Consider the following 27354-nt stretch of genomic DNA (forward strand, 5'->3'; position numbering starts at 1 on the left):
GTTGCAAATGGTGATTTGCAGATATTTCTACCGTTCTATGGGTTTCAATCACTGTGACTTTGTAGTAGGTTTTGAAATCAGGAAGTGCGACACCTCCAACTTTATTCTTTTTCAAGATTGTTTTACCTAGTCTTTGGTCCAGAGTCCCCTGTTGGGCTTAGAGAGACTTGTTAGATCTGTGTTGGGATCTAAAGCTTCTTCCTGCCCAATCTAGCTTCCTCCCTGTCCACTTCACATGTGTAACTCCCCAGTAACCTGTTTGCATTCCTAACTCTGCTCTCTGGTGTCTGATTCCTGGAGAATCCCATTTGCAGAAACTCCTAGCATCTGGGACATTGGTCAGTGCATCATTGGAGTTCTAGAAAGATTTCTAAAAAAAAATAAAAGAAAAACATTCTTGATTTGGGTGCACAAGAAGATTCCAGTCTTATTGCTGCCATCAAGGTAAAACCTCCCATCATTGATCCACGTAGCATAGTGGCCAAGGAGAACTTAATGGGGCATCACCCTTTAAAGGAGTTTAGGTCAAATGGAGCCTGTTGGCCGTGGGTCAGTCAGAGCGGTAAAAAAGAAAAGAATGTTACTTTGGAAGAAGAGAAGTCCTCAGGGTGGACCAGAGTGGCTAGAGAAGGAAGAAAGAACAGGTAAGTAGTGGGAAATGAGGTCAGAGAGCTGACTTCAAATGTTTGGAAAGTACAAACCTTATCTCCGCTATTCAAGGAAAAACGTGGGTTCTAACTCCTTCTCATCCTCCAGCTCTCAGCTTATAGGTCACTTCCTCCAGGAAGCCTTCTCTGCACCTCCTCCTCTCTGCCCCCAAGACTGGATAAGGGCATTGCACATTCTTGTCTCACTGTGCCCTTCTCCTTTGGAACATTTTGTGAAGGCAGGTTCTGGTTTGATTCTGTTCCTGGTGTTTCTCAGCACCAAGAAGAGCTCCAGGCTCATGGGAGGTTCTTAGAGTATCTTTGCAGAATAGAAGAAGAAACAAATGAGCCAGTAGCTAGAAGTTTAAAAAGAGAGGTGGCTTCCCTGAAGTCATTACACACTGTTGAGCCATGTCCAGCAGCGCTGGCTGGCTTCACAGAATAGGGACACCAATCCAAGTCCTTTGTTGTTGGGTCCCATGAATTTCCATGACCCCAAAGCTTCCTTGAGCCTGTGAGTTCAACCCTCCTGCTTCTCTTTGGATATTCCTCTGCTAAAAGGGACTTGAACTATTCACTGAAGGGGAACATCATGGAGTAGAATGGGTTTTCCATTTCTATGAAAACAAATACAAACCTGAATGTTTACGAGATAACCGGAAGAGTAGAGATTTAGCTCCTCTCAAGAGCTCAGGTTTTTTCCAATTGGTTAAGTGTTAAATGTTAACCAATTCTTGGTCACATGCTAAGTACACAACCCTGGATGACATACATGGCATAAATTGCAAATCCTCAAAACAGCTCTGGCTGGGTGAGAATTATCATTTCCCAAACATGAAAACTCCCTAGTTTTCCCCAACCACCTTGGAATTCAGAACTAATGTCCAGCTTCTAAGGGAGCCAAACTAGGCATATAACCAGTTTGTTGGGGGTGGACTTAGCAGACTGACCCCAGGAAAAAAGCTGAATATCTTCTCACATCGTTCATCATGACTTGGATGATTCTGATAAACAACCCAAGAAACCAGATGTGACATTTATGTTTGACTTAGTCCTGCAACCATGTAATACCCAGAAAGCTCCAACAAGCAAAGGCAAGGGTTTAACTTTATTATCCAGGTTTTTTTTTTTTTAAGGGCTTGAATAAAGGGGAGTGACATTCAGAAGTATCTCCTAAATCATCAGAGATTCAATTATGTTTGCTGTCATTTGTGTTAACTGTTCTTTGAAGAATGCTAATTTTCAAAAAATTGGTTACCTGTGATAATTAAAAAAAGGTCTCTCCCCAATCAAGCAAGCATTAGTTCCCTGAAAATTTCAGTGGTGGGAAAAATCAAGCCCTTGAAGCTTAGGATCTTCTTTGGGAAATTGGGTTATGTGGTGTCAGGTCACAGGTGAATGTGTGGGAGTCCTGATAAATTTCTTTTACATAAATTAAGTCAAAGCCACATCTGAATAAGGAAACCATCACAGATATGTTAGGCATATTAAATTATTGATAATGGATCAGGTACAATTAATTTTCATGCATCTTCCCTAGCTCCTTGGAGAATATGTGCCTGCCTTTTCAAATTTCCAGGCAATCGGTCAGAATGGTGGGCACAAGTGTTGTTCTTAAGGAAATCCAGCCCCTGGTCAGAGGCATGTTTAACTCACAGTTGAGGACACGTGCTTCAAGTAGGTTCCCTTTGATTGGAGTCAACAGAAACTCACCCCAGCCAGCACAAGGACAATCGAGGCTTAGTAGTAAGATGCAGATAAGTCTCATGGAAATGGGGAGAAGACAGCCCAGTGGGCCTCAGGAAGGGCAAAGAGAATGCCGGGAACTAAGAAGATGATGGTTCTGAACGGATTTCTCTAGTCACTTGCTGTGTGACCTCAGCTGAGTTACTTCACTTCTCTATGCCTCAGTCTTAACAGGGGAGTGATACTGCATTTAATACCAGGCCAAGTATTAAATGGGTTCATGATTGTGCCACTTCAGCACATATTCTCTGCTCAGTAAATGTTAGCTCTGGTTATTGTTACTATTATTAATATATTATTGTTATATTTTTCTACATGACCTTGGTGCAACTGTCCCATCTTCCTTTTGTTTCTGTATGACTTGTCTTTTATGTTGTTGCTTTTTTTAAGACTTTTTTTAAATTTATTTTTTATTTATTTTCAGCATAACAGTATTCATTATTTTTGCACCACACCCAGTGCTCCATGCAATTCGTGCCCTCTGTAATACCCACTACCTGGTACCCTGACCTCCCACCCCCCGCCCCTTCAAAACCCTCAGATTGTTTTTCAGAGTCCATAATCTCTCATGGTTCACCTCCCCTTCCAATTTCCCCCAACTTCTCCTCTCTATCTCCTCTCTATCTCCCCATGTCCTCCATGCTATTTGTTGTGCTCCACAAATAAGTGAAACCATATGATAATTGACTCTCTCTGCTTGACTTATTTCACTCAGCATAATCTCTTCCAGTCCCATCCATGTTGCTACAAAAGTTGGGTATTCGTCCTTTCTGATGGAGGCATAATACTCCATAGTGTATATGCACCACATTTTCCTTATCCATTCGTCCGTTGAAGGGCATCTTGGTTCTTTCCACTGTTTGGCGACCGTGGCCATTGCTGCTATAAACATTGGGGTACAGATGACCCTTCTTTTCACTACATCTGTATCTTTGAGGTAAATACCCAATAGTGCAATGGCAGGGTCATAGGAAGTTCTATTTTTAATTTCTTGAGGAATCTCCACACTGTTCTCCAAAGAGGCTGTACCAACTTGCATTCCCACCAACAGTGTAAGAGGGTTCCCCTTTCTCCACACATGTTGTTTCCTGTCTTGCTAATTTTGGCCATTCTAACTGGTGTAAGGTGGTATCTCAATGTTTTAATTAGAATCTCCCTGATGGCTAGTGATGATGAACATTTTTTCATGTGTCTGATAGCCATTTGTATGTCTTCATTGGAGAAGTGTCTGTTCATATCTACTGCCCATTTTTTGATATGATTGTCTGTTTTGTGTGTGTTGAGTTTGAGGAGTTCTTTATAGATCCTGGATATCAACCTTTTGTCTGTACTGTCATTTGCAAATATCTTCTCCCATTCCGTGGGTTGCCTCTTTGTTTTCTTGACTATTTCCTTTCCTGTGCAGAAGCTTTTGATTTTGATGAAGTCCCAAAAGTTTATTTTGGCTTTTGTTTCCTTTGCCTTTGGAGACATAGCTTGAAAGAAGTTGCTGTGGCTGATATCGAAGAGATTACTGCCTATGTTCTCCTCTAGGATTCTGGTGGATTCCTGTCTCACGTTGAGGTCTTTTATCCATTTTGAGTTTATCTTTGTGTACGGTGTAAGAGAATGGTTGAGTTTTATTCTTCTACATATAGCTGCCCAGTTTTCCCAGCACCATTTATTGAAGAGACTGCCTTTTTTCCACTGTATATTTTTTCCTGTTTTGTCAAAGATCATTTGCCCATAGAGTTGAGGGTCCATATCTGGACTCTCTACTCTGTTCCACTGGTCTATGTGTCTGTTTTTATGCCAGTACCATGCTGTCTTGGTGATCACAGCTTTGTAGTAAAGCTTGAAATCAGGTAACGTGATGCCCCCCATTTTATTTTTGTTTTTCAACATTTCCTTAGCGATTCGGGGTCTCTTCTGATTCCATACAAATTTTAGGATTATTTGCTCCAGCTCTTTGAAGAATACTGGTGGAATTTTGATCGGAATGGCATTAAAAGTATAGATTGCGCTAGGCAATATAGACATTTTAACAATGTTTATTCTTCCAATCCAAGAGCATGGAATGGTCTTCCATCTTTTTGTGTCCTCTTCAATTTCTTTCATGAGTGTTCTGTAGTTCCTCGAGTACAGATCCTTTACCTCTTTGGTTAGGTTTATTCCCAGGTATCTTATGGTTCTTGGTGCTATAGTAAATGGAATCGATTCTCTAATTTCCCTTTCTGTATTTTCATTGCTAGTGTATAAGAAAGCCACTGATTTCTGTACATTGACTTTGTATCCTGCCACATAACTGAATTGCTGTATGAGTTCTAGTAGTTTGGGAGTAGAGTCATTGGGTTTTTCTTAAAAAGTATTATGTCACCTGCGAAGGGAGAGAGTTTGACTTTTTGATTGCCAATTTGAATACCTTTTATTTCTCTCTGTTGTCTGATTGCTGTTGCTAGGACTTCTAATACTATGTTGAACAAGAGTGGTGAGAGTGGGCATCCTTGTCGTGTTCCTGATCTCAACGGGAAGGCTGCAAGCTTTTTCCCATTGAGGATGACATTTGCTGTGGGTCTTTCATAGATAGATTTTATGAAGTTCAGGAATGTTCCCTCTATACCTATACTTTGAAGCATTTTAATCAGGAATGGATGCTGGATTTTGTCAAATGCTTTTTCTGCATCAATTGAGAGGACCATGTGGTTCTTCTCTCTTCTCTTACTAATTTGTTCTATCATATTGATTGATTTGCGAATGTTGAAGCATCTTATTTACTTTAGAGCGTGAGTATACAAGTCAGGAGAGGGGCAAAGGGAGAGGGAGAAGCAGACTTCCCGCTGAGCAGGGAGTGTGATGTGGCTCAGTCCCAGGACCCCGAGATCATGACCTGAGCCAAAGGCAGATGCTTAATTGACTGAGCCATCCAGACACCCCTGGCTTCAGTCTTCACAGTGGCCCCTGAGTCACCATGATTTTCCAAGTTCCAGTGCCTATAACTCCCTAGAAATTATCTTCTCCTCTTGGTTCAGGTTGCCAAGAGGGAGGATTTAATTGTCTCATCCCACTCAGATCATTGGCTCTTGCTACCCCGTGGCTGGGGTCCCTCTGGGTCAGAGACCCTCCCTGCTCCCCATGGCAGGGGATGGGGTCCGTGAAGCAGGGCTGTCGGTGAGGAGTCTACCTTTGGGGGTGAGCATCATGTATCTGGACCTTGCTTAGAAGTGCAGGTGAAGTCACTTCTGGCTGGACAGGAAGAAGCTCCCTGCAGTGGCTGTATGGACAGGCTTCTCTGTGGGGCCGTGGTTACCAGTGGAAACTCTAACCACTATGCCATGTGCTTAGAAATGGAAAGAAAGAGTGTGTGTGTGCATGCATGTGCGTGCAAGCCTTCTGGGAGAGAGAAAGCAAGAGTCCTTTATCTAGGTGAAGGATACTTGGATGTTCAGTGAACTATTCTTTTTTTTTTTTTAAGATTTTATTTCTTTATTTGACACACACAGAGAGATCACCAGTAGGCAGAGAGGCAGGCAGAGAAAGAGGGGAAGCAGGCTCCCTACTGAGTAGGAACCTGAGATCATGACCTGAGCTAAAGGCAGAGGCTTAACCCACTGAGCCACCTAGGCACCCCCCAGTGAACTATTCTTTTAACTTTACTGTAGATTTGCATTTTTTTGAATAAAAAAAAATGAAAAAAAACACAGCCAAGACATTTGCCAGTAAAGCCGATATGTTCACCATAAATACATGAGTACACAAACCGAGGGGTAAGCAGGCAAGTTCTGAACTCAGAAAATCCCAAACCTGCTTACCTACTCTGTGGGTGATTTTTTTCTAAAGCTCTACTTCCACATCTGTGAAATGGGCCCATAATATTTAGGAGCTAGTCATTTAGGAGTTTAATTCACTGATTTATATGCCAAAGAGGGCAGACAGTCTGCCGACAGGGGTGGAATGGCTCTGCTAGTTATTTGCAGCAAGTATTCCCTCTGACCGGCTCTTGGTATCAAGCACATCATAGAAGCCAAATTCATGGACGTTGGTTTTAGTACCATCATCATTTAATTATTTTCAGCATCATTCCTGAGCCCTGTTCGTATTCCCATCCTAGGGGCGTGTAAGAACTGAGACTTCAGGAATAACCGCTACATTGGGGAAAGGGACAAGTGGCTGCCGCACTAGGTCTTTTTGGCACCTGAGGGAACAGACCCATCCCCTTGTGAGGCAGATGAAAAGATTTTACTAGGGTTTCAGGCTGGGGCAAAGCATGCTCCCATGGCTCAGTAGGGATTAGCTGTGTTTGCAAACTATGCACGGGTGCAGGCTGAGAGAGGCAAGTAGGCCCTGGGCTGCAGGGAGCTGGAGGAATGGACACTGGGTCTTGGGTCTGCGCCCCTGGGGTGGATGGAGAGGGTGTTCAGGGTGCGGCGACGGGGGCACATTCTTGGTGAGCCCTCAGGCATAAGCAGACTGGGTTCAGCAGGGTGTCTAAACATGTCGGTGCTGTTCTAATCTCATGCTTCTAGTCTTTCTACCACCCCAGCATCCTTCGTAGTAAGTTTGGTAAATGTTTGTTTAAATCACAGATGGAGAGATGGACGTGTGGGGGTGGATTTAGTGGATGGATAGAAGCCCTGAACTGGGAAAGAATGAGAAAATCACTGAAAAAAAAATGCACAAATAAGTGGGTGAATATTTGTTCCCCCACCTCTATAATATTGTGTAAGTTAAGGGGCACACTGTGATGATTTGATACACGTGGATATTGTAAAATGATTATCCTCACACTAAGGTCAGTTACCACATGCTTCATTGCATATTATTACCTTTTTCTTTTCTTTCTTTCTTTCTTTCTTTCTTTTTTTTTTTTTTTTGTTATGGTGGTGGTGATGAGAACATTTAAGCCGTACTCTCTTAACAACTTTCAGGTATATAATACTCCTTATAGTCAGCATTCGGGTCATTGGATTCCCTAGAACTTTCTCACCTTACAGCTGCAAGTTTGTATCCTTTGACCAACATCTCCCCATTTTCCTCACCCCCAGCACCTGACAACCATCAAGTGACTCTTTGTTTCTGAGTGTGGCTTGGTTAGATTCCACATAAAAGTGACATCATACAGTATTTGCCCTTTTCTGTCTGACTTACATATCACTTAGTATAATGCCCTCAAGATCCATCCGTTATTACAAATGGCCAGATTTCCTTCTTTTGGGGGGAGGGGGGCAGCTGAATAATATTCCATCCTGTATCTATGCTACATTTTCTTTTCCTTTCCCTTTATCTTTTTTTGAGAGAGAGCACAAGCCGGGGGGTGGGAGTAGGGGCAGAGGGAGAGGGAGAGAGAGGACCTCAATCTCGGGCCCAATCCCATGATCCTGAGATCATGACAGGAGCTGACATCAAGAGTCAGACGCTCAACCCACTGAGCCACCCAGGTGCCCCTCCATTTTATCCATCAACAGACTCTTAGGGTGTTTCCATGTCTTGGCTATTGTGAATAATGCTGCAGTGAACATTAGGGGTGCAGATATCTCTTCAAGATGGTCATTTTATTTCCTTGAGACATTTACCCAGAAATGGGATTGCTGCATCATATGGTAGTTCAGTTTTTAATTTTTTGAAGAACCTCCCTATTGTTTCCCCAGTGGCTGAACCAGTTTCCATTCCCGCCAACAGTGCAGGAGGGTTCCTTTTCTCTTATCCTTGCCAGCATTTGTTATCTCTTATCTTTTTGATAATAGCCATTCTAACAGGTGTGAAGTGACATCTCATTGTAATTTTGATTTGCATTCCCTGGATAATTAGTGTTGTTGAGCAAATTTTCATGTACTTTTTGGGCATTTGTATGCCTTCTTTGTAAAAATGTCTATTCAGGTCTTCTGTTCATTTTAATCAGATTATTATTATTAATATTATTATTATTTGCCATTAAGTTGTATGAGTCTGTTACATATTTTTGGTATTAATTCCTTATCAGATATACGGTTTGCAAATATTTTCTCCCATTCTCTAGGTTGCCTTTTCATTTTGTTGCTTATTGTTCTTGCTGTGGGAATCTTTTAAGTGTGATGTGGTCTCACTTATTATAGCTGTGCTTTTTGGTGTCCTACCCAAAAAGCTCTTGACAAGACCAATGTCAAGGGACTTTTCCCTTAAGTCTTCTCATAGAAGTTGAATGATTCCAGTTCCTTTACATTTAAGTCCTTAATCCATTTTGAGTTAATTTCTGTTGAGCGGTGTAGCAGAGGGGTCCAGTTTCATTCTTTTCCTTGAGTGTGCAGTTTTCCCAGCATCATTTCCTGAAGAGACCATCCCTTCCTCACGGAGTATTCTCAGCTCCCTTGTCAAATAGTGGTTGACCGTGTTGGTTTATTTCTGCTCTTCATTCTGTTCCACTGGCCTCTGTCTGTTTTTATGCCAGTACCATGCTGTTTTGATTACTACACCTTTGTAATTACAGTTTGAAATCTGGAAGTGTGAAGCTTTGTTCTTTCTCAAGATGGTTTTGGCTGTATGGAATCTTCTGTGGTTCCATATAAATTTTGGGATTTTTTTTTCTGCGTCTGTGAAAAATGCTATTGGAATTTTGATAGGCGTTGCATTGAATCTATAGATGGCTTTGGGTAGATGGACATTTTAATAATATTAACCTGTGGATGAATAGCTGAATGAATAAATGACTGGAAGACTTAATTCGGGAGAATGATTTAATGAATTAATTGAATAATAGGAAACAACTTTTCTTGAGGGCTTTCTAAGTACCAGACATCTGCTAAGAAACTTATTTACACTTAATTTTCATTTGATTCTTACAACAACCCTGTAATATAGGTGTCATTGTCATTCCCGTTTTATATATGAGAAATGGAGACATACAGAGGTCATAGAACTTCCCCAAGGTCCCATCCAGGAAGTGATGTAGCCAGCATACCAATGAATGCTTCAATCTCTGCCTTTAACTGCTGTGGTATATCGAGGACCAGAAATGTGTCAATTTATTTTACTCCATAGACAGTGTTGGTCCCAGCACCTTAAGCCAGCTTAGAGATTCATTCATTTATTCTAAAGATATATAATTACGTTACAGGCACTGTTCTAGGCACCAGAAATGCATTAATGAACAAGCAGCCCGTGCACCCCCATACGTAGCTTATGCTTTAGTAGGGAAGACTGGCAATAAACAAATGCATGTATACTCCCATGTAGAAGTAAATGCTGTGAAGGAAAACAAAACATGTGAGGGGTTATACAATGATGGAGTGGTGGTGCAGAGGGGATCTCTTTTAGGTAAGGTGGGCAGGGAAGACCTTTCAGAGGAGGTACAAAGACCTGACTCATGAATAGCATATTATGCAGAAATCTGGGGGAGAGTCTTCCAGACTCTCCATGAACAGTAAGTGCAAAGATCCTGAGGCAGGCATGAACACTGGATTAGGAAGGAAGACTAGGAAGGAACCCAGCATGGTCAGACTAGTATGAGCAAAGGGGAGGAGTGATAGGAGAGGCAGTCAGAGAGGGAGGCCGACACCAGATTTTTTATCCTGGACTTTGCAAGACAGAATAAAGGGAATGGATTTGTTTTAAGGGAGAAAGTGTATCTGAGTTACATTTTAAAACCTCACTCTAGCTGCTGTGGGTTGCTCCATCACTCTAGTCTCCAAACCAGTGAAATGATTTGGTTAGGGTAAAAATGAAAAATGGTGGGTTTTCCTCCTTTGAGTAGTCCCAACGGCCATCCTTCTTCTCGTCTTCCTTCCCTCCTTGGGAACTCATGCCTCATTGGCACTGCCCACTGTTGGCAGTAGGACATTGCCGGAAAATATTCATGCTTCTCATGCTCTCTTTTCTCTTGGGGACCCTTGCCATGGCTGCTCATCCCAGAGCCCCACCCAACAGAAAAGAAAAATGACAAGTGTCTATGTCCAGTTGCTTTTTGGTGCAATTTTTTGGGGGGATAGAGTAAGTGAATCCATTCGCTGTAACACTTTTGGCCATCAGAATCATTGTTGGGTAGAAGTAATTACTGATGTTATACCAATAATAATGACAGCAAGTCAAACATCATGCAACAGGCTCCAGTGTTAATAACTTACAGATTTTACCTCATTTGGTTTTCTCAATACAGAGATCAGTTCTACACCCCCCCCATTTGTAGATGAGGAAATTAAGGTTTAAGCATTTTGCCAAAAGAACTAAATAGTATGTGGTTCAGCAAGAGTAAAATGCAGGTCCTTCTGATTACTAAGTCTATGTTTTTAACTGATGCCATCTGCCTCCCATTGGAATATAATCGTGTTGCATTGCTAAGTTAAGAAGGCTGGCTATTAAATCTAAGTGCAGCCTCCAGCCCATCTTTTCCAGTACCAAAAGGGCATGCAGCTAAATATTAAAAGTTATCTCTGGGTGGTTAATTATGGGAGATTTTTGCATATGCTTATGATTTGTAATTGGAGTTAAACAAAAGCAATACAAGGTCTCCATGTGTTTTTCTCCCCTACTCAGCTCCTCTCTTCCTCCCCTGTGGTTTCCAGGTTCTCCACGGATATGAAGCTAGGATGGTCTCTTCCCCTTGCCCTCGTCCCCTCGGCCTCCCACTTGCAATTTCAGTGCAGCTCTCTAGATTGCTTCAAATTTTGCTACCACTCCAGATGCTGGGTTAGTTGCAATGTTTTCACCTTAGCTAGAGGCTTAAATCATTTGCAAAAGATCCAGGTCCCTAACATCTTCACCATTTAGGGTGTGGACTTGGTAAAGACCTCAGCTCCTAGGATGAGGCCACAGGTCTTTGGTGATCAGAACACCTCATCTGCTCAGTGAAGGGCTGGACCTAGAGAAGAAGGGAATTAATGAGGCTCTGCTCCCAACACTGAGACTGGAAATCACCCTGTGTCCTTGAACGCCATCTCGGGGAATGGAGATGTCTGTTTGTCTTGTGTTTGGAGGTAATTTCAGTAGGAGATAACTCCCAGGGGCTCTGCTACTCACATGTGCATACATTCATTCATAAAGGCGATATTTATTTATTTACATTTAATTTACTTTTATTTTTTTTCAGTGTTCCAAAATTCATTGTTTATGCACCACACCCAGCGCTCCGTGCAATCCGTGCCCTCCTTGATACCCACCACCAGGCTCACCCAACCCCCGACCCCTCTTGCCTCCAAGGGAGACAAGCCATGAGAGACTGTGGACTCTGAGAAACAAACTGAGGGTCATAAAGGCCTTATTTATTGAGCATGGACTCCAGAACTGTGCTACATGCTGGGAACTCTGATGTCAGGATCAGAGACCATCCTGCCTTGGTGGAGTTCACGAAGTGGAGTCTTCAAGGAAGACAAACACTGAACAAATGTTCAGACGTTTAAATGTGGCAGAAGGGGGAAAGGCAGGATGCCGTGGAGAAATGTAGGAAGGAAGCTCGCTGAGCCTGAGAATTCAGGAAAGGCCACCCTAGAAGTAATGTGCAAGCTGATAGGGGACGCATGCCCAAGAACTTAACCAGGCACAGAAGGAAGAAGACGAAAGGGTGTTTCAGGATGAGGGGTGTGTATAGAAAGAAAAAGTGGGGGAAAGCAGGGCATTACTGACACCATGAAGAATGTGTGATGCACAGATGCAAGACAGAAAGGAGCGCAGGGTGGCCTGGAGGGGGGCGTGGCCCAAACCAGAGGCTCCAATAAACCACCCCACAACATCAGTGTGTTATCCTAGGGATGATGAGAGAAAAGGTGCTGAGAAATTTCACTGGAAACAAAGGTGTTATTTTAAGTGATGTCCCCAAAGCCAAGGCAGTTAGAACGGAGAGTGAAGTTGCTCCTTGGAGTAGAGGACACTTTCGTGCCAACACGTTGTTCTTTTGTTCAGCAGTTTAGGCAGTGTCTGCCATGTGGCAGGCACAGCCCTGGATGTTGGGGAATGCAGGAGTACCAGGGTGTCTAGCCTCTTGGAGCTTATAGTCTAGTGAAGAGAGAAAGGCGATAAAGAAAAGAACAGATAGGAACATAGTGTAATATTGGGTATCACGAAGGGTCATGAAGAAAGGCAAAGGCAAAGAAGGGGGTGTGGAAGCCCAGGGAGGAGGGGTGAGGCTGTGCTATTCCCAGCGGGTGCTCAGAAAAGTCCTCCGATGCTCATGGAAGTAGATGCTGGAATAGGAGGGAAGAAAGGAGCAGGCTGGACCTCTGAATCACCAAACCTGACAGGGTCTCTCCTCCGTGGATTTTTCGGGTGGCCAGATAGGGTTGGAAGGCAAGTGAGGCTTTCAAACAGTAAGGAAGGTGGACTCCCTTGATCAGTTGAACCGATGACCTTGGCCCTCTGACCTCAGATGTTTTAACCTTCCCTGTCTGGTTGACCACAAATGAGATGTCCAGTTGCACAGTTCACTTTCCAGTGCTGAGCTGAACCCCAATAATGATGTCACTTTTGCTTTAATTTCATTTTCCAAACCCTGGGTCACTCTGCTGAATGCCTGTACTTACTGACCTTTTTATGTAAAAAAAGAGATGAGCCTGATCAGATGCAGGGCTGCCAGAGCACACTGTGGCATTGTGTCGTTGAGATGGAAATCTCCTGGTAATAGAGCAGGCATCTATTAGGAAGCAGAGCCCAGCGCTTTGCTCATTAATCAGAGCCTCCTGATAAAGTCAGCTGCAGCTGGAGTGGTGGTATGTTCTTTCTTTCCTTTAAGAGATATAAAACAGTATCATTGTCTTTATCGATCTCACTACTATTATTATCCGAACACACTCTTTCAAAGTCACTTCCTATAGCCCCTTCACACACCTTGTCCTGTAGTCTTACATTCAAAGGGGCAGTGGCTAATGGTGGGTAAGACTGAAGGTTCAGTGTCTTATGTTCAAATCATAGCTCTTTGACCTACAAGCTGAGTGACATCAGGCAAGTCCTGACACCTTCCCGAACCTCCATATCCTAGCTTTAAATTGAGGATAATAAAGCCTACCTGTTTGTATAGTTGAAATGATGAAATGAAATGGTGAACTTGGTGCTTTTGAAAGTAGTTTCCAAAATGTAGCTCATAAGAATGACTTAGGGAGTCAATTAGACTCTAGATTCATCAGCCTTACCAGCAGATTCTGACCCAGTAGGCTAGGGATGGTGATTCCCAGGTGATTTTGTATAAATGGTTCCTTAGGATACATTCAGAGAAACAATACTCTTTATTTGTATTTTGCTGAAATTTCTCTCTTGTTGTTTCCTCAGCTTGTTTCATGCAATGTCCTGGAGGTCTGGATTCTGCCTGTGCTTTAAGACCTGTTTCAGATGTCTCCTCTTCCATAATATCTTTCCTAATTTCCCTAGGTCTGAGGGCATTTCTCTTTCTTCTGATGGCCCACACAATGTTATCTCCTCTGCATTATGGTACCTAGTGTATAGATTATAGACTAATTAATACAGATGAAATGTTATCTTCTAGAACCATGGAAGTAATGTAGAGACACTGCATGTAAATTATATACTATTACTTTCATGGTAATGAAGGGAACACGTTATGTCATAATAGAGATAGGTAGTATGCCTAATAGATGTCTTCATTCATCCGTTCAACTATATTTTGATCATCTACTATGTTCCAGGCACTGTGCTAGCTAGTGGAGATAGAGCAGTGAAAAAGACTAACAGGACCTCTAGGCTCTTTTTGCCTTTCCTTCCCAAAACTAAACTACCCCACCCCCTGCACCCCTGTAATCCAGTCGCCATTGGGAAGAATAGCATCAAGGCTTTCTAAAGCACACAGGCTAAAAAGCAAAGGCCACCCTCCCCTCATGTCTGCAAGATCCAACTTACACCTGTGGCTGATGATCAAACACTTTCTCCTTGAAATTGAGCTAAGCCTGTGGATTTTCCTTCTTTAGCAGCCAAGTCATTACCCACTCCCCCTGGGTTTGTGCATTTGTCACATTTGCAGCAGCTGGACTAACATCTTTGGGGTTTTGCCATGTATTCATCTCTTCTAGCTAATTTCCTTTAGATTTGATTGCTTTTTGAAAATTCCGTTTCCAAACGAGGAAGCATTATGGATTCCTCAATGATTTGCAATATACACACTGTCATCAATCCATCCCTTCATTCATCCAACAGGAATTTATTTCACACCTACTCATGCACTAGGAGATATACTGGCTTAAGCCTTGCCAGTGTAGGTGCTTAATAAATGTTGCTGGAGTTGGTTTTTTACTGGCATATACTTTCTGTTTGTGGTTCTGGGACTTTGTTCTGTCCTCACTGGGTAGTGGGTGTCTGGGTGTCATTAATCCAATCATTTCTGTCATCCAAGTCAATGCCAATGGTGCATGGACCAGCTTTGATGCAGAGCCACCGAGCACATTAGAGCTCTATTATCTTCTGTGCTCTAGGACGTGTTGTGCAAGACCAAAACACTGATGTGCCAAAACAGGAAGAAAGGAATGCAGATTTTTACATTTGCAATAAAACCCCCATCAATCACACCACCAAGACTTGTAGCAACTGAACTAATATCTGAGCTGTAAGATTGCACTTTCTCTGACTTTCCTGTCAATAGGAAATGTGTGTGCATAGCAAATTACCAGCTGATAAAAATACTAAACGACAAGGGGGAAGGAACATAAACAAGGACACAGAAACATCCTGTCAGCCTGCCCAAAGGATGCTAATTATGTTTAAGTCAGTATTGGGTACCAGATATATATTAGGTCCATATCCTTTCTTCATCTTGTTTGGACTAGTTCCCAGGCAATTAACTCTCTCCAAGAATGGAATGGGTGAAGTATCATTGGATCAATGATGTTGATCAGTGATTGATCATTGATCAATAACATATCAGTGATGATGCCATCCTCATTGTGATCATTATCATTATCGTCATAGCAAACACTCCTATAGGTCTACCATGTACCTTAAAGACTATATATGTATATTTTTTTCTCTTTAATTCCTTACGACCACTCTGTGGAGGAGGTACTATTATTATCTTCATGTTATAGATGAAAAACTGAAACACCAGGGATAAGTCACTTTCCCAAGTCAGTTAAAGGACTGAGATTTGAGACGCGTTCTATTCTTGGATACCTAAGGCAGGGGAACTGCCAGTTGGGTCATTTACTCACTAGAAAATACACAAGGTGATAGATTCAAGGGCCATTTGCTTAGGTCCGTTGAATTGGTGAGATCAAAGCTGGTAGTTTGATCTAGGGAAGCTCATCTGAGCCAGACTGGTGGTCAGATCCTCTCTTGTTGCTTAGCTGACTAGAAGCTGAAGGAATACTGAACTGACCCATGAGTGTGGGCCTGACTCATAGGTTAACATCCCCATAAGTTCTGAGGACCAGCAAACACTGATGTGAATAAGACATGGCCTTATGAAGCTTATGAAGCTTCATATGTCTTATGAAGCTATGACCTTAAGAAGCTCATAGTCTGGTGGTGAGGAGAGAGAATAGAAACAGACTGTGGGAGGGGGTCTGCCTCTACTCTCCATAAGGTCTGTGGGGATAGAGGAGGAACCCCAAACCTATTCTTAGCAGGATTAGAAAAAAACTGTCTTCTAGGGGTAATCTTCCTCAGCTGGTTGGATGCTTGTCTTCTTGCCAGTTGAACATTCATTAGTTGCTTCTTTTCAAAAAGCTGTCAAGGAAAGCATCAGAATTCCAAGAAACAGAAATCAGTCAGTATAGCTCCCCCGTCCCAAGAAACCCCTTTACTGTCTACTTAAGGCACCATAAAGAAATAATTGGATGTTACCCCATTGTTTTTCAGCTGTCTGCTCCTGAGGCTCTTCCTTAAATGGTTCAAGGATCTAACTGAAATGAAAGCACCTCCATCTCCCCTCTCCTGCCTCAGTCTTAGGGAAAGAAGATGAAACAGGATTTGTCTTTGACCACTATCTGGTTACTACTACTTCACTGTTCCTTCCTTAGGAGGAGTGACCTGCCCCCCACTTTGTAGCCAGGATGATTGACAGTGATGGCATCTGATTATAATTTTTTATTTATATTTGGGCATTGAGGGGGCAAACTTCCTATATACGGTGGTAGGAATAACTAGTAAGCATGTAGAATTTTTTTATGACCTAAAACAAGATGAATTTAAAAGTCATGGCTTTGTTTCTTCCCTTGTTGTAATGTAACTCATAGAAATTATCTCATGGGTATGGAATGGCCCAAGCCTTATGGTACTATGATGCCCAAGTGACAATTTATCTACTTCTGTATATTCAAGGGAAGGAAGTAATGACCCATATAGAAAATGCCCAGGAATTCTCCACCTGCTGAAACACGACCATCCAGGGGTTCCCTGGCACAAGTTCCAGAAGAGGACATCTCAGCTAAGACATGAAGGATGGGGAGGAGTTATCTAGGAAGGAAGAGTAGAAAGGATGAGTTATCTAAGAAAATAGAAGGAATAAGAAGGTCCTATATAGAGGCATATATATATATATATATATATATATATATATATATATATAGGAGCTTGGGTGGCTCAGGTTAAGCCTCTGCCTTCGGCTCAGGTCATGTTCTCAGGGTCCTGGGATCGAGACCCGCATCAGACTCTCCGTGTCAGGTTCTCTGCTCAGCAGGGAATCTGCTTCCCCCTCTCCCTCTGCCCACCTCTCTGCCTACTTGTGATCTCTCTCTGTCAAATAAATAAATAAATCCCTTAGGGGGGAAAAAAAGGCCCTAGAGACAATGTATCTATACGATCCCCAAGAGGAATTCATCCAGCCTTCCCCATGGTGGGAAAAATGGCTGGAAGGTAAGGTGTAAGAAGGGGAGAGTTAGGAAATGGGGTTGATTAGGGTAAGCAGGGGCCAGAAAGTGGAGAAATGGCCTTATAATAATCATTCTGACAAAGGGTCTTGTAATATTTCTGACAATGTTAAGAGGAATTAGAGATAGATTTGGGGAGAAAAGATTTCTGTTTAGGGAAATGCTTCAAGCATTTCTCCTTAAGTGTTCAAATTCCCATTTTGTGATGAGTTTATGACTGATACCTTCATGTCAAAGACCATTCTATCTCAGACACTCTCATTACAGCCCAGCATTATCATGGGAGTACTAACAAATATAGTTTTATCTACAACTCCAAGCCTTCTACATCACTGATGCCCTTTCCATCTTTCCTGTTATCAGTGTCATGTCATCAGTAGCCCGTTCTACTTGAATTTCCTTTTGGTCCAAGAACTTCCCATATACTCCTCCCTCCTTTATTCTTGTATGGGATGCCAGCCCTATTTGTCCACTGGGAGAGGACTTTCCTCAGAAGTCCTTTGAGTTGGAACAGGTTTGAAGGGGTTTATTAAGAGCATATGTGCTATTAATAGCACATGTGGATCCTACCTTCAAACCACTGTTCATACTCTCATGTGCTGGAGCCCATTTGGATAACTTCCTTCCCTAGTCTAGACCCACATATAGAGCTTTTCCTCTGGGTCTTACTTTGGCTCTTCCTTAAATTGTAAGGGGATGGGGGAATGTCTCTCCCCAAGAGGGAGAAAGTAACATCTCTTCAATTTCACGAAAAGAATAAAGAATGGGTGAAGGGCAACTTGCCAACCTTGGCCTGGCTAATCCAGATCAATCCTCCTGCTCTTTGGTGATGGAGTGAAGGAAGGGAACCCTCTATGGTGAGTATGGTGAACACGACTAAAATAAACTTATACTGTTGATTCTTTCTCTTATTACCCCAAATTTCTTATCAAGCAACCGTATTACAATCACCATGAGAAGAAGCCAGCTCAGCAAATTTTGCCTTGACTGGGATCATGGAAGCCCCATGGATCATGCTAGGGTGACTTGGGTAGGACAAGGGCTTATTTATTTACTGGTCCTTGAGTGACTAAACACTTTCACCTCTTTAAGAAAGAATTGCTGTTGCCTGAGCCCCTGGGGGGCTTTTCACATTAACTAAGATTCTTACGATATTCTCCAGAGCCAAACAACAATACCCCCTTTCAATTCTGGGGCATGGTTAGTTGAAGCTACTTCTGGAACAACCAGGGGAGACACATGTTATGAAGATGGTCATGGTATGTCACAACACATATAGACTTCATATTAGTTTTACTGCACAACAAACCACCTCAAAGATCAGTGACTTCAAATGATAAATATTTTTTTAGTCTGGGCAGTTCTACTGATCTAGGACAAGATGGGCTGATCTCAAGTGGGTTTATTCATCAGTCTGTGGTCAGATGGTGGTTGGCTGAGGCTTGCTAGTCTAGGGTGGCCTCATTCACATATGTAGAAGTTAGGTGGTTATTGGATGGAGTAATTTATGGGTAGTGCCTGGGCCGTGTATCTTTCATCATCCAGTAGAGTAACCTAAGCTTGTTATGAGAAAGTGAAGTATATAAGATCTCTTGGGCCTTAACCTTGGAACCGGCACACACTCGCTTTTGTTGCATTCAATCAGCCAAAGCAAGTCACGAGACCATCCCATATAAGGATTGGCAAGAATCTCTGCCTCTCAATGACAGGAGCTGCAAAGTCATATTGCAAGCGGCATGGATATAGGGAGGGCTGAAGAATTGTGATGATTTTGCAATTGATGTACCACACACCTTAAGGAAGCAAAAGGTTTCTGAGAGATGTAAAAGCTGTGAAGTGAGTTTTATAACCTGTGTAACTGACCTCATGGATTTTTGACAGATCTATCACATTTCTGAAAATTACAAGGGATTTTTTTTTTTTTTCACCTCTGGGAAGGTAGAGTAGGAGAATAGAGCACATCTTCACTCCCTACTTCTTCCATTTTCCTGTGATAATGGCCATCCCTGCCCCAGACATTTAATTCTTGATTAGCTATACCTGTGTGTGTGTGTGTGTGTGTGTGTGTAATTTTCCTTGGAAATTCATTTGTGAGTCTTCACTGAAGCCTAGGATGAAGGCAGTTTCTCCAGTTGGGATTTTCACTGGCTTCTGGCATGTGCCCGGGGGCACTTACAACACAAGTAGCTCTACCTGTGTTTGACAAGTCAATGGGATGAAGTCAACCAGATGGAAAGAAGATGTGGGGATGTATCTGAGGCAGCAGAGAAACAAACCCAGGCTCTTGCTCTGCTTCCTGACGCTGCCAGCTGCTCATCCCCCTTCCAGATGGATGAATCAGAACCTTTCCAGAGAGCTCAGCTCAGGCCTGCCATTGCCACGCAGGTATTTAATATGGGAAAATTTTAATCACGTTTGTTTTCCCGTGTTTCACCCTAACAACAAATCATTTTTAATGGGAGACTAGGGGGCGGAAAAAAAAGATGTAGCAAATCTTGGCTGACGGTTTTATCACCCGTCTCAGATCTCTGGTCCCAGGGCTGAATTTGCCACCAACCACAAATCATCCTGAGTGAGAGAGATGCACAGGAATTGGGGAGAGGGACAGATCTTAGGTTCTCCTGGAGGGCCACTAGTACTCCCTGCCTCCCATTTGTCCACCACCCCCACTAAGAATTTGGAGCTGTCTACTGTGTTCCAGGTGTTTCTACATTTTAATCTTCTCCATAACCCTGTAGGGTAAGGAATTGCTTTTCCATTTTGGCATATATAGAAATTGACTTGAAACCCCCAGTGACTTTCACAGTTCACCTAGCTAAGTAAGTCATGGAGCAGGGGACTGACTTACTCAAGAGCACCTGTTATCCCCTGTGGCACTATACTGCCTTTCTTTACAAATAACAAGACATTTCAAATTTCTTGATAGCTACAATTTCTAAGCTTTGAGAGACCCCAAATTGATTTCCCTTGGACAAGTCTATTTTTCTAAAGCATGTTTACATATATGGCGAGACTCCCCTCAGCATGGATAAGTATGGCATTCAAGGTCCCATGTGTGGATCCTGGCAAGGTCAAACATTGAACTCAGGCCTCCTGATTACATGTTCATGTTGTATGTTTCCTCCATCGTAACATATATATCATGGCCCATTGTCTCCCTTGTGTAAGGCAGAACACTGTGAACCTTTGCTCAGACCAAGACCATCACGTGAAGTACATTGATCTTTGTGGTTAGAAAGACCATTGTCCCTGGACAAGTCTATTTTTCTAAAGTATGCTTACATATGTGGTGAGACCATTGGTTTTAGGACTCCAAAGTGGTCGTCATAAGATGGAATCATGCTGGTAAATCATATAACTATTTTATTTTTTATTTATACTTAACTCTTTAATTACACTAATACTATTTGACTACATCTGTAGTATTTTAAAAATCTGAAATTTCCGAGATCTGAAATTTTTTCACTCAAAAGTACTGTCTCCAATGAATGAAGACTTTCAAAACACTTACTTAAATCACATGGCTTATTGTATGTTTAGTTTATTCATCTGTAAAATGGCATGAAAACCTCTGAAAGTTCACTAAAGGGTGAACTTAAATGAAGCATCACAGCCAATGACGTAAGTGACAAGCCAGGAAATATTACTGTGAAAATCAAGGGATAGGAGAGTTTCAAGCAGAGGACAGGTAGTCAGCAGCATCAGGTATTACTGAGGGGGTCACATAGAACAATGTCTGAACAATGACCACTGAACTTGGCATTGGGAGGTCTCCAGGGCTCTCTAGAGTCATCTTGGTGGAACTGCAGAAATGGAAGCCAGATGGTAAAGTAAGGTGTGAGGAATAGAAAGAACATGTAGACTATATTTTCTAGAAGCTTGACTGAATAGTAGAAGCCAAGGAGATGCTTCTACCCTTGGGAGAAGCTAGGATTGCATGGAGGTGCTCTTTAGGATGGGGAATTTCTTATAAGCAAGGATCTAGTTAAGACGGTGAGCTTGAAAATCTAAAAGAGCGAAGAAGCAATTGATTAACAAGGTATTACTAAAATAGCAAGAGTTGGGGTCTACAGTGTGAGGCAAAGGGTTGGCTTTAGAAAGAGGGGAGAGCCCACCAGTCATGCAACACAAATTTTTCAAGCTCTTCTTGTGTGCCAGACATTGTATAGGGTCCTGAGAGATGTAATGGGAAACAAGTCCTGGTTCTCCCTTTGAGACTTTTCCAGTCTACTGGTTGCCAAGATCCAAGCAGGCACTTATGGGTGTTGTGATACGTGGTCTCCAAGCCAGTTGTTTAGGGAAGCTCAGAGAAGAATTCTCAAAGGAGAAACACTGAACAAAAATGTGGAAGTTGAATACAAGTTAGCTGGGTGAAGGGGATAGGGATATGGTGTTCTTGAAAGAAGGACCAATGTGTGCAGAGGTGTGGAGGTCAAAGCCAAGATGGTCTGTCTTTTATCCACTGGAGGAGCAGACATAGGGAATGATGGGGGGTTCACTAGGCTAAGTTTGGAAGTGGAAGCCAGAGTTGCGAAAGTGCATATTGAAGAGCTTGCTTTCTTGGTGTCTGGGAATGCTAATGGAGGTAAGAGCGACATGGAGCAAGGGCTGTGAGACTGGAGAGGAGATAAGCTGATTTATGATGTGTGTGAAGGGTAGAAGGTATGTCTGCTTTGCACCTCCACTGTCCTTACTGAGCCTAGGTTATCTTCCTCTTTCCCCTGGACCACGAACGCAGTCCCCTCCTTGGTCTCTGCCCATCCACTCTTGTTTTTCCATTCCCTTCTTTGTGCATCAGCCTTCTAAATGGATCACATAAGTGCCCTGCTTAAGCCAACTGATAGCTTCCCATTGCATATAGAAAAACTCTAGGTCCTTGGCCACATCCTGCAAAGTCCTGTGTGACTTCTCTAAACAAATCTCCAGGCTCCTCATGAGTCTCCTCCCTTCTCTGCTCCAGCTGCTCTACCTCCTTTCAACCCTTCCTCAGATCTGCCGTGCTGCCTCGTCCTCCCAGCCTTGCGTATATGGCCTCCTGTGGTTGGGTCATTATTCTGTCTGTCCTGTCTCCCAACCCTTCTCTCTACCCCCAGCCTAGTGAACCCACATGACTCACCCTTTAGACCTTAGCTCAGTTGTCACCACCTCCAGGAAGCGCTCTCTGACTTCACAGGATAGGTCACCTCTTCCTCTCTACAGCACTCCGAATATTTCAAGCTTCTTTAATGTAGGCACTTAGTATGGGAGCAATTTTATTTTTAACTGCCTAATTTTTTGACTGACATTCTGCTCAACCATTACTATAAGCTCCATGAAAGTGGAAATGTTTTTCCCCCTAACCATTATGACCCCAGGGTCCAGTACAGGGTCTGACACACAATAGGCACTCAGTTGATACTTCATGAATGAATGAATGAACAAATGAATGAATGATGAATACATGGGTATTGGTACTCCTTAAAAAACCATTGCACCTGAGCAAATCCTTATAGAGCTGTTGATTCAGTCCGGTTTCATCTGAGCATGAGCAACCTTTTTTCCCCCATCATGTCATATGATTATTTTCATCTTTTTTACAACCACACCAACTCCCTGCACGCTCACGCATGTATATCGGTGTGCACAACCCCAGTAAACACAGCATTTAGACAAGAGACAGCAAACACGCTGTCATCAAATCCATGCCTGTGACCAGGAGGTGAAGCAACCCTCATTGCTTTAGCACACATGTTTATTGATGATGCAGATTAAACTTTAATCATATTGCACAGTTTCAATTTCCAATTGAAATTGAAAGTCTGAGCCACGTATGGGTTTTTATTACTTTCCACTTACGCCGTTGATGGAGGCGATCGGAGGGGAGCCATCTTCTCAGGCCTCAGGTGGGGCGTCTAGGCCATAAATCAAATTAATGCTGCAATGTAGCAGAGGTGGTAATGCACAGTAGGAGATGAGAAGGGTTAGGAGCAATTTAGCAGGTGTGGGGTTCATCACGGGGGCCGGATGGTACCTGATGTGAGGGGCCTGCGGGCTGGGGAGAGGGGCTTCTGCCGCCAGTTATCTTTCTGGCATGTGCCAGAGGCAGGCGTGTTTATAAGCAATGGAAAATGCTACTCAACTATGCTATTAAAAACAGCTACTGTAGCAAAAGCTCCTCCTGAGGAAGAATATGGCTTTTGCATGTGAGTGTTTTACCATGCGAATCCCTAAGGGCAGCAGACACTGCTAAAAGGGAAGACAATCAGCGTTTGTCTCACGTTAGACCAGAAGGCATTTTTGTAGATGTATTTAGCATTGTTATAATAACACCTGTTGCCAGAAAACGTGGGTATCAGGAACCTCGCAAAAGCAGAGCGTGCAGTCCAGTGCTTTGTGGCTGAGGTTTTATGCTCTGCTGGAAAGACCGTCTATTGATTTGGGGTAGAAGGCAGTGACTGGGAAGTTGTCTTAGGTATCAAGTTGGTAGTGGGCCAAGAAGTAGAAGTTAAACAAGCCTTCAAGGCCCAGTGCAAGAATAATGACAGCGATAAGTAGTATTTATTGAGCAATGACTGTGTGCTGTCCTCTGTGATGAGCATGACCTAGTTTGCATGTCAGTTGTGTGAAGTAGGTACCATTAATTAGGAACTTGTGTAAAGCACTCATTCAACCCATAGCATATCATAAGTAACCAAAATATATTAGCTATTTGTTATTGTTCCTTTGTACACTTGGGGAAATGAAGATCCAAAGACGTGAAATGACCTGGCCAAGGTCACAAAGCTGGGAAGTGGCACAGCTGTGATTTGACATCAAGATGTCTGACTTTGGTGCCTGGATTATTAACCACTATATACAGCTGCTCCTCACTTATAAACCCTGCTCTGAAGAACAGATCTGCGGGGGGGAAAAAACCCACCTGTGTGTGTGTGTGTGTGTGTATTGCAGAGTTGAGTCTGTAATGTGGAATTCAGTGTATGTGAATCAATTAAGGAATTTCAGAGCACATGAGAAATCAGAGGGCTGGGTGAATAGCTCGTTGGCCCAATCAGTGATTTGATAACTATTTATGAGACATACATTTAGTGGTAGCTTTTGAGATGCAAAAATGAAAAGATGTAGCCCTGTCCTCTGGAGTCTTAGTCTCCTGGGAAGTTTACTGTTTCGTGTAGGTTTTGCCTGGTACCAAAGTTTGCTCCACTGGAAACCCTTGATTTGCTCAGATTCCTTTCCCCATATGGGAACTTACATGAGGAAGGCATCCTGGCTTCCTGACATGCGTCCTTTGCCCTGTGTGGCTTCATTATTGCTCAGCTGCATGAAAAACACTGTAGGGGATGCTGCCGGAGTTCCATCTCGTACATCTTTAAAGACCCTGCCTCTCTTCCTTCATCTAAGATAAATGGTTCACAACTCAGAACTGTAAAATCCCCCATGCCACTAGTAGGTTAGAGGAGGGAAGATCTGAGCTAAACCATCCAAAATCCCAGCAGGATAAAGAAAGATAATAGCTCCACTGGCTTGCATTATTGCGATCATAGTTCCTATTGTGTGCTGGGTATTTCACTGGATACATCACATACAGTACCACAACAACCCTTCAAAGGAGGTGGTGTAATCCCTTTTATAGGAGAGGGAAAAAACCAGACCCTGAGAGGTAATGACATCTACACATAGTCAGATATGTCTAGACACAGGTATACATGTCTGATTCCAAATTATGTGCTGTTCTAACTCTGCAACTTTGCCTTCCCTTGGTATTACTAATTTTAATTTCTTTTGCTTTTTGGAATTAAGTAATATCTGCAAATACTACAAAATCCAAAGGTGCAGTGGTATAAAGAGCAAAACAGCTTTCCACCTCTGTCTCCTGGTCCCAGAGTTTGATAGTGAACATCCCCCAGAAAGGAAGAGATGAGATGCCCGTGGACCTTGCCCTCAAGGAGTTGCCAGGCCAGCAGAGTAGTAGAAAGGCACCTAAGAGGCAAACTTATGGGACAAAGCAGAACAGTGTGACAGTTCTTCCAAGATGGAACCCAAATGCTTTGGGAGAATAGTGGGATATTTCCAGATGCTGGAAAGAAAAATACTGGCAGACTGCATGGATGAGGCGTATTTGACCTGTCATTTGAAGTGTGTTGTGCTTAAGAGACTAGAGAGGAAGATTTGAGAATAATGTCCTCAGGTGAATGGGTTTTCTGCCCCTGGATCTTTCCAAAGGCTGTTCTCAGTTCCTGGAACATGATTCCTATCCCCCTTACCCAAACAATTCTTTTATCCTTTTATCTCTTCAGTCCCAGCTAGTTTGTCACAACATTAAGGAAACTTTTCTTGACAAGCCATACTTCAGTTAGACACCCCTCTTACTTGAATGTCTATCCTGCTCCAGAGTGGTTGTCCCATGCTGGCAGGGAGGGACTGTGTCTGTCTTGGGCAATGCTGCATTGCACAGTGCAAAGCACACAGATGAGAATTAGTGAATGCAGTCTGGATTCAGTCCTTACTCAGCCCTCACTACCTGAATGACATTGGGCAAGTGACTTAAACTCTCAGTGTTATATTTTTCCCTTATAATACTAGCCAACACTTCTTTATGCCATGCTCCACCCTAAGAGCTTTTGCATGTGATAACTCATCAGATATACATCACAGCTTTACCAAAGTAGCATTAGTATTCCCATTTTATGTTTGAGGATACTGAGACCCAGTCTGGAAGGCCAGCTTCCAGGTAGTCTTCATTGATCCCTATCTCCTGGAATTCATGCCTTTGTTTTATCCGCCCTCCACCCAGATTAATAACTTGCTTCTAACTAGTAGAATATGGCAAAGATGTTGAGATGTCATTTCCCTGGTTAGGTTACAAAAAGTTGAGATTTCCACTTTGCTAGAAGACTGCTTCTTACCTTCTCAGCTTGCAGGCTTTGGTGAAGCAGACTGCTGTGTTAGAACTGAGACCAACAGTCCAACAAGCACTCAAGGAATTGAATCCTGCCAGGCTTGAATGAACTGAGAAGCAGATACTACCCCACTCATAATCAATGACCAAAGCCTTGATTATAGCCTAGTGAGAGACCCTGAATAGGAGGACTCAGCTAGGCCAAGCCCCTAAGATGTGGGCCTATTTGTTATACAGCAGTAGATGACTAATACAACCAGAAAGTTAAAGTCACTTGCCGAAGATGGCATAGCTAATAAGCAGAGGACTTGCATCTGCGCTCAGGAAATCAGGAGTTCATACTCTTAAGCACTGTAATCTCCTGTCTTGCTGTAATATGGGGATATTCTTATACCTACTTTGGAAGTGTCCTCCAGGTTAAATGCTACCATTGAATGTAAAATTCTTAGCTGAGCACATGGCACATAGTAAGGGCTTAATAAATGCCTGTATAGTTATCTTTATTGTTATTTGGTGCCTTGCAGATACAAGCAAGAATCCTGAAAAGATGCTCATAGTAACCTTAAAGAGAGTAGCTCTTTGCCTTCATTAAGAGCTATCCCAAGGAAGGTGTTTAATAAAACTCTCATGAGCCACCTCTTCTGGGGAGCTTGAAATGGCAAGCCCCAGGTGACCCATGACCGCAGGCACACGCATCTCAGCTAGCTTCTCCCTCCTTTATAGCGTCTCCACAGAAGTCCCCAGAGCGAGGAGGGAAGGGATTGTCTGAAACTAAGCCATCGTTACAACACTTCCAGAAAACCATTTTCCTCAAGAGTCAGGGCACTGTGAGCAGAACTTGTCTGAGCTTTTAAAGGCAGCTTCCCTCCGCATTTTTTTCAGGGAGCCACAGGGCAAAGGATGTTTCTGGAGGCTGTGTCCGGAACAGGCCGCTGCCATCATTCTGTGCCCTTCAGCCCTTCCTACAGTTCAGAATTATGTAGAATTATGCTTATGTAGAAGGTGAGGGTGCTACATGTTGTTAATCCATGACTTGGGGACCCAACAAAAGTGGAGAGGACATGTGTCTCACTCAGAGGACTGTCTTTCATCCCCCTAATCGTTGTGGACTCCATTGACAGAAAAGTTATAACATTCTCCACGAGAAGGTTTAATATCCAAACAGAACTGGAATGCATTCTTCTGAAAAGCAGGCAAATGTGAAATAAATTCTGGCTTTTTTCTATATCTACCCCACCAGCAATTCACATAAAGCTACATTGTCTGTGTTTATGCAACAGCCTTTATGAGCTTTCCTTAGTTAATTTTAGTGTATCTATCATCTCTGATTCTGTATTTT

Source organism: Mustela putorius, unplaced genomic scaffold (assembly GCF_011764305.1).
Source record: "Mustela putorius furo isolate JIRA1106 unplaced genomic scaffold, ASM1176430v1.1 tig00537248_pilon_pilon_pilon, whole genome shotgun sequence".
Taxonomy (NCBI): Eukaryota; Metazoa; Chordata; class Mammalia; order Carnivora; family Mustelidae; genus Mustela; species Mustela putorius.